Below are 8,733 nucleotides of genomic sequence, written 5' to 3'. Positions count from 1 at the left end.
CCCCTTCCTTCTCTCTCTCCTCTTTCCCCCTCCCGAATCCTATTCCAACTAGGAAAGGGGGGGATCCTGGCGCGCCCTCCTCCTGGCCGGCCGCACCTTCCCCTGCTCCTTTATATACGGGGGCAGGGGGCACCCCTAGACACACAAGTTGATCCACGTGATCATATTCTTAGCCGTGTGCGGTGCCCCCTTCCACCATAATCCTCGATAATATTGTAGCGGTGCTTAGGCGAAGCCCTGCGACAGTAGTACATCAAGATCGTCACCACGCCGTCGTGCTGACGGAACTCTTCCCCGACACTTTGCTGGATCGGAGTCCGGGGATCGTCATCGAGCTGAACGTGTGCTAGAACTCTGAGGTGCCGTAGTTTCGGTGCTTGATCAGTCGGGCCGTGAAGACGTACGACTACATCAACCGTGTTGTGCTAACGCTTCCGCTGTCGGTCTACAAGGGTACGTAGATCACACTCTCCCCTCTCGTTGCTATGCATCATCATGATCTTGCGTGTGCATAGGAAATTTTTGAAATTACTACGTTCCCCAACAGTGGTATCAGAGCCTAGGTTTTATGTGTTGATGTTATATGCACGAGTAGAACACAAGTGAGTTGTGAGCGATATAAGTCATACTGCTTACCAGCATGTCATACTTTGGTTCGGCGGTATTGTTGGACGAAGCGGCCCGGACCGACATTACGCGTACGCTTACGCGAGACCGGTTCTCCCGACGTGCTTTGCACATAGGTGGCTTGCGGGCGACTGTCTCTCCAACTTTAGTTGAACCAAGTGTGGCTACGCCCGGTCCTTGCGAAGGTTAAAACAGCACCAACTTGACAAACTATCGTTGTGGTTCTGATGCGTAGGTTAGATTGGTTCTTGCTTAAGCCTGTAACAGCCACGTAAAACTTGCAACAACAAAGTAGAGACGTCTAACTTGTTTTTGCAGGGCATGTTGTGATGTGATATGGTCAAGACATGATGCTAAATTTTATTGTATGAGATGATCATGTTTTGTAACCAAGTTATCGGCAACTGGCAGGAGCCATATGGTTGTCGCTTTATTGTATGCAATGCAATTGCGCTGTAATGCTTTACTTTATCACTAAGCGGTAGCGATAGTCGTGGAAGCATAAGATTGGCGAGACGACAACGATGCTACGATGGTGATCAAGGTGTCACGCCGGTGACGATGGTGATCACGACGGTGCTTCGAAGATGGAGATCACAAGCACAAGATGATGATGGCCATATCATATCACTTATATTGATGGAATGTGATGTTTATCTTTTATGCATCTTATCTTGCTTTGATTGACGGTAGCATTTTAAGATGATCTCTCACTAATTATCAAGAAGTGTTCTCCCTGAGTATGCACCATTGCGAAAGTTCTTCGTGCTGAGACACCACGTGATGATCGGGTGTGATAGGCTCTACGTTCAAATACAACGGGTGCAAAACAGTTGCACACGCGGAATACTCAGGTTATACTTGACGAGCCAAGCATATACAGATATGGCCTCGGAACACGGAGACCGAAAGGTCGAGCGTGAATCATATAGTAGATATGATTAACATAGTGATGTTCACCAATGAAACTACTCCATCTCACGTGATGATCGGACATGGTTTAGTTGATTTGGATCACGTAATCACTTAAAGGATTAGAGGGATGTCTATCTAAGTGGGAGTTCTTAAGTAATATGATTAATTGAACATTAATTTATCATGAACTTAGTCCTGGTAGTATTAGCATATCTATGTTGTAGATCAATAGCTCGCGTTTAGCTCCCCTGTTTTATTTTGATATGTTCCTAGAGAAAATTGTGTTGAAAGATGTTAGTAGCAATGATGCGGATTGGATCCGTGATCTGAGGTTTATCCTCATTGCTGCACAGAAAAATTATGTCTTTGATGCACCGCTAGGTGACAAACCTATTGCAGGAGCAGATGCAGATGTTATGAACATTTGGCTAGCTCAATATGATGACTACTTGATAGTTTAGTGCACCATGCTTAAACGACTTAGAATCGGGACTTCAAAGACGTTTTGAACGTCGTGGACCATATGAGATGTTCCAGGAGTTGAAGTTAATATTTCAAGCAAATACCCGAGTTGAGAGATATGAAGTCTCCAACAAGTTCTATAGCTAAAAGATGGAGGGGAATCGCTCAACTAGTGAGCATGTGCTCAGATTGTCTGGGTACTACAATCGCTTGAATCAAGTGGGAGTTAATCTTCCAGATAAGATAGTGATTGAAAGAATTCTCTAGTCACCATCACCAAGTTAGTAGAACTTCGTGATGAACTATGATATGCAAGGGATAACGGAAACGATTCCCAAGCTCTTCGTAATGCTGAAATTGACGAAGGTAGAAATCGAGAAAAACATCAAGTGTTGATGGTAGACAAGACCACTAGTTTCAAGAAAAGGGCAGAGGGAAGAAGGGGAACTTCAAGAAGAACAGCAAGCAAGTTGCTGCTCAAGTGAAGAAGCCCAAGTCTGGTCCTAACCCTGAGATTAAGTGCTTCTACTGCAAAGGGACTGGTCACTGGAAGCGGAACTGCCCCAAGTATTTGGCGGATAAGAAGGATGGCAAAGTGAACAAAGGTATATTTGATATACAGATTATTAATGTGTATTTTACTAGTGTTCGTAGCAACCCCTCGGTATTTGATACTGGTTCAGTTGCTAAGAGTAGTAACTCGAAACGGGAGTTGCAGAATGAACATAAACTAGTTAAGGGTGAAGTGACGATGTGTGTTGGAAGTAGTTCCAAGATTGATATGATTATCATCGCACACTCCCTATACTTTCGGGATTAGTGTTGAACCTAAATAAGTGTTATTTGGTGTTTGCGTTGAGCATGAATATGATTTGATCATGTTTATTGCAATATGGTTATTCATTTAAGTTAAGAATAATTGTTGCTCTGTTTACATGAATAAAACCTTATATGGTTACACACCCAATGAAAATGGTTTATTGGATTTCGATCGTAGTGATACACATATTCATAATATTGAAGACAAAAGATGCAAAGTTAATAATGATAGTGCAACTTATTTGTGGCACTGCCGTTTAGGTCATATTGGTGTAAAGCGCATGAAGAAACTCCATGCTGATGGGATTTTGGAATCACTTGATTATGAATCACTTGATGCTTGCGAACCATGCCTTATGGACAAGATGACTAAGACTCCGTTCTCCGGAACAATGGAGCGAGCAACTGACTTATTGGAAATAATACATACTGATGTATGTGATCCGATGAGTGTTGAGGCTCGCGGCGAGTATCGTTATTTTTTGACCTTCACAATGATTTGAGCAGATATGGGTATATCTACTTGATGAAACACAAGTCTGAAACATTTGAAAAGTTCAAAGAATTTCAGAGTGAAGTGGAGAATCATCGTAACAAAAATAAAAAGTTTCTACGATATGATCGCAGAAGTAAAATATTTGAGTTACGAGTTTGGCCTTCAGTTAAAAACAATGTGAAATAGTTTCACTACTCACGCCACCTAGAACACCACAGCATAATGGTGTGTCCGAACGTCATAAACGTACTTTATTAGATATGGTGCGAACTATGATGTCTCTTACCAATCTACCACTATCGTTTTGGGATTATGCATTAGAGACAGCTGCATTCATGTTAAATAGGGCACCATCTAAATCTGTTGAGACGACACCGTATGAACTATGGTTTGACAAGAAACCTAAGCTGTCGTTTCTTAAAATTTGAGGTTGCAATGCTTATGTGAAAAAAGTTTCAACCTAATAAGCTCAAACCCAAATCGGAGAAGTGCGTCTTCATAGATATCCAAAAGAAAAATGTTGGGTACACCTTCTATCACAGATCCGAAGGCAAGATGTTCGTTGCTGAGAATGGATCCTTTCTAGAGAAGGAGTTTCTCTCGAAAGAAGTGAGTGAGAGGAAAGTAGAACTTGATAAGGTAATTGTACCTTCTCCCTTATTGAAAAGTAGTTCATCACAGAAATCTGTTCCTGTGACTACTACACCAATTAGTGAGGAAGCTAATGATAATGATCATGTAACTTCAGATCAAGTTACTACCGAATCTCGTAGGTTAACCAGAGTGAGATCCGCACCAGAGTGGTACGGTAATCCTGTTCTGGAAGTCATGTTACTAGACCATGACGAACTTGCGAACTATGAGGAAACGATGATGAGCCCAGATTCCGCGAAATGGTTTGAGGACATGAAATCTGAGATATGATCCATGTATGAGAACAAAGTATGTACTTTGATGGATTTGCCCGATGATCGGCAAGCCATAGAAAATAAATGGATCTTCAAGAGGAAGACGAACGCTAATAGTAATGTTACTATCTACAAAGCTAGACTTGTCGAAAAATGTTTTTTACAAAGTTCAAGGTGTTGACTACGATGAAATTTTCTCACTCGTAGCAATGCTTAAGTCTGTCCAAATCATGTTAGCAATTGCCGCAATTTTATGAAATCTGGCAAATGGATAAATAAAACTACATTCCTTAATGGATTTAAAGAAGAGTTGTATATGATACAACCAGAAGGTTTTGTCAATGCTAAAGGTGCTAACAAAATATGCAAGCTCCAGCGATCCATCTATGGACTGGTGCAAGCATCTCGGAGTTGGAATATATGCTTTGATAAGTTGATCAAAGCATATAGTTTTATACAGACTTGCGGTGAAGTCTGTATTTACAAGAAAGTGAGTGGGAGCACTACAACATTTCTGATAAGTATATGTGTATGACATATTGTTGATCGGAAATACTGTAGAATTATTCTGCAAAGCATAAAGAAGTGTTTGAAAGGATTTTTTCAAAGAAAACCTCGGTGAAGCTGCTTACATATTAAGCATCAAGATCTATAGAGATAGATCAAGATGCTTGATAAGTTTTTTTTCAATGAGTACATACCTTGACAATATTTTGAAGTAGTTCAAAAATTGGAACAGTCAAAGAAAGAGTTCTTGGCTGTGTTACAAGGTGTGAAATTGAGTAAGACTCAAAGCCCGACCACGGCAGAAGATAGAAAGAGAATGAAAGTCATTCCCTATGCCTCAGCCATAGGTTCTATAAAGTATGCCATGCTGTGTATCAGATCTATTGTATACCCTACACTGTGTTAAGCAAGGGAGTACAATAGTGATATAAGAGTAGATCACTGGACAGCGGTCAAAATTATCCTTAGTGGAATAAGGAAATATTTCTCAATTATGGAGGTGACAAAAAAGTTCGTCGTAAAAAGTTACGTCGATGCAAGTTTTGACACAGATCTGGATGGCTCTAAGTCTCGATCTATATACATATTGAAAGTGGGAGCAATTAGTTAGAGTAGCTCCGTGCAGAGCATTGTAGACATAGAATTCACAAAATACTTACGGATCTGTATGTGACAGACCCGTTGACTAAAATTATCTCACAAGCAAAACATGATCACACCTTAGTACTCTTTGGGTGTTAATCACATAAACGATGTGAACTAGATTATTGACTCTAGTAAACCCTTTGGGTATAGGTCACATGACAATGTGAACTATGGGTGTTAATCACATGGTGATGTGAACTATTAGTGTTGAATCACATGGCGATGTGAACTAGATTATTGACTCTAGTGCAAGTGGGAGACTGAAGGAAATATGCCCTAGAGGCAATAATAAAGTTATTATTTATTTCCTTATATCATGATAAATGCTTATTATTCATGCTAGAATTGTATTAACCGGAAACATAATACATGTGTGAATACATAGACAAACAGAGTGTCACTAGTATGCCTCTACTTGACTAGCTCGTTAATCGAAGATGGTTATGTTTTCTAACCATAGACATGTGTTGTCATTTGATTAATGGGATCACATCATTAGGAGAATGATGTGATTGACATGACCCATTCCATTAGCTTAGCACCCGATCGTTTAATATGTTGCTATTGCTTTCTTCATGACTTATACATGTTCCTATGACTATGAGATTATGCAACTCCCGTTTGCCAGAGGAACACTTTGTGTGCTACCAAACGTCACAACGTAACTGGGTGATTATAAAGGAGCTCTACAGGTGTCTCCAAAGGTACATGTTGGGTTGGCGTATTTCGAGATTAGGATTTGTCACTCCGATTGTCGGAGAGGTATCTCTGGGCCCTCTCGGTAATGCACATCACATAAGCCTTGCAAGCATTACAACTAATGAGTTAGTTGCAAGATGATGTATTACGAAACGAGTAAAGAGACTTGCCGGTAACGAGATTGAACTAGGTATTGAGATACCGACGATCAAATCTCGGGCAAGTAACATACCGATGACAAAGGGAACAACGTATGTTGTTATGCGGTCTGACCGATAAAGATCTTCGTAGAATATGTGGGAGCCAATATGAGCATCCAGGTTCCGCTATTGGTTATTGACCGGAGACGTGTCTCACTCATGTCTACATTGTTCTCGAACCCGTAGGGTCCGCACGCTTAAGGTTTTGATGATAGTTATATTATGAGTTTATGCATTTTGATGTACCGAAGTTTGTTCGGAGTCCCGGATGTGATCACGGACATGACGAGGAGTCTCGAAATGGTCGAGACATAAAGATTGATATATTGGAAGCCTATATTTGGATATCGGAAGTGTTCCGGGTGAAATTGGGATTTTACCGGAGTACCGGGAGGTTACCGGAACCCCCCGGAAGGTATATGGGCCTTAGTGGGCTTTAGTGGAAGAGAGGAGAGGTGGCCAGGGCTGGGCCGCGCGCCCCTTCCCCCCTAGTCCGAATAGGACAAGGAGAGGGGGGCGGCGCCCCCCCCCTTCCTTCTCTCTCTCCTCTTTCCCCCTTCCGAATCCTATTCCAACTAGGAAAGGGGGGGAATCCTACTCCCGGTGGGAGTAGGACTCCTCCTGGCGCGCCCTCCTCCTGGCCGGCCGCACCTTCCCCTGCTCCTTTGTATACGGGGGCAGGGGGCACCCCTAGACACACAAGTTGATCCACGTGATCATATTCTTAGCCGTGTGCGGTGCCCCCTTCCACCATAATCCTCGATAATATTGTAGCGGTGCTTAGGCGAAGCCCTACGACGGTAGTACATCAAGATCATCACCACGCCGTCGTGCTGACGGAACTCTTCCCCGACACTTTGCTGGATCGGAGTCCGGGGATCGTCATCGAGCTGAACGTGTGCTAGAACTCGGAGGTGCCGTAGTTTCGGTGCTTGATCGGTCGGACCGTGAAGACGTACGACTACATCAAACGCGTTGTGCTAACGCTTCCGCTGTCGGTCTACAAGGGTATGTAGATCACACTCTCCCCTCTCGTTGTTATGCATCACCATGATCTTGCGTGTGCGTAGAAATTTTTTGAAATTACTACGTTCCCCAACACCCCTACCACCAGACATGTCGGATTTAGCACCATCACCATGGGCCGGAGCGGGACGAACGCTCGTCATGTAAATCAGCAAGAAGCACAATCTTCAAGTCATCATACCGGGACCACTAACCTACCGGCCAACAGGGGGTAATAAGAGATGTTATATGGTGCATCGCAAAGTAAGATGCCACCATGGGTGCCATCCACAGGAAGGAAGAAGAATTCTTAAATGGATACCATCTTAAAGATAGAACATTTTTAAAAAATGATAGCATCTTAAAGATAGAACAATTTTTAAAAATTATGGATAATGATATGCTCAGATCTTTCTGATATTAATTGTATGAGATATGGAGTAAATGATCTCTATCTACAAATCTATATATAAAGATATAATTGTGTAAGCTTTTGGACGCCCAAACAGTGAGGAGAAGAAGAACTTTGTGTCTGGTCTTATGGAAGGGAAAGCCATACTTCTTTGCCTCATGGTGATTGCGCAGCTTGGAAATTCCATTCATGTTGGTATGAAATTGATCTCCATTTCCCTTTTTATTTCCTTTCTCATGACAACTAGAGTAGAATAATGTTTTTCACCCAAATTAACTACGTAAACTTTCTTGGATTTTCTCAATATGGACTTCTTTTAATGATGTGTGTTCTTCTCTATAGAGCAATGCTTTACTGGAATTGCATTTGGAGCCAGTGCATGCACGAAATTAAAATGTCGGTTATCCTGCATGAGAAAATGGGGACCCGAAGTCTCGGATTCTTACTGTAGGGAAGTCATCCCAAACTTTTGGCACTGTGCCTGTGTCGTTTGTGACTCCTAGAACTGTACTATGTCATGATGTTCAACGATGGATAATGATGTGGTCCAGTAATAAAACCTTCTTGTGAGAGGCATGCAAGTTCTAATAATGGACAATTTTAGGTGTTCTATTTGATCAAGGTTGTCACCCGAAATTTGGGGCCCTGGGCGAAAAACGAAATAGGGCCCCAAATTTCAAACAGTTCATATAACATAACAGAAGAATTAATATGCGCGAAGCGTACTCTCACTTTATTATATAACTAGTCGAATACTTGTCTGTTGCTATCTTGTGGAGGCTCCATTAAAGCCACTACCATAAGGATCAATATATGTGTATATGTCTCTTGGTTTAGCTCTGAGATTGTCCTGATTTCCTTGGACGCTCGGTAAATAATGTGTTGTGGTATGCCCTATATTGTTCTTTGGTCTCTGTTTGTAAGAGCACGTAATAGGAATTCCTTACTCTAATGTACAAGAAATTATTTTACTATAAATGGATTGCAATGGAAGAGTCAAATTGTTTGGTTGTTTCCTTTTGTCTAGAAGCTTACACT

General features: G+C 41.8%; 1 long non-coding RNA gene across 1 annotated transcript; it reads left to right on the top strand.

Annotated features, from left to right (window-relative positions):
* The first annotated feature begins 7,792 nt into the window (after positions 1-7,792).
* LOC125546382 lies at positions 7,793-8,286 on the top strand. Its single transcript, XR_007300620.1, has 2 exons — positions 7,793-7,890; positions 8,038-8,286. It is a non-coding gene; the product is annotated as an uncharacterized LOC125546382 (long non-coding RNA).
* The last annotated feature ends 447 nt before the right edge of the window (positions 8,287-8,733 follow it).

The sequence above is a fragment of the Triticum urartu genome, chromosome 3, assembly GCF_003073215.2.
Source record: "Triticum urartu cultivar G1812 chromosome 3, Tu2.1, whole genome shotgun sequence".
Taxonomy (NCBI): Eukaryota; Viridiplantae; Streptophyta; class Magnoliopsida; order Poales; family Poaceae; genus Triticum; species Triticum urartu.
Note: the sequence above shows the minus strand (reverse complement) of the source record. Positions and strands in the feature narration are given on the sequence as shown.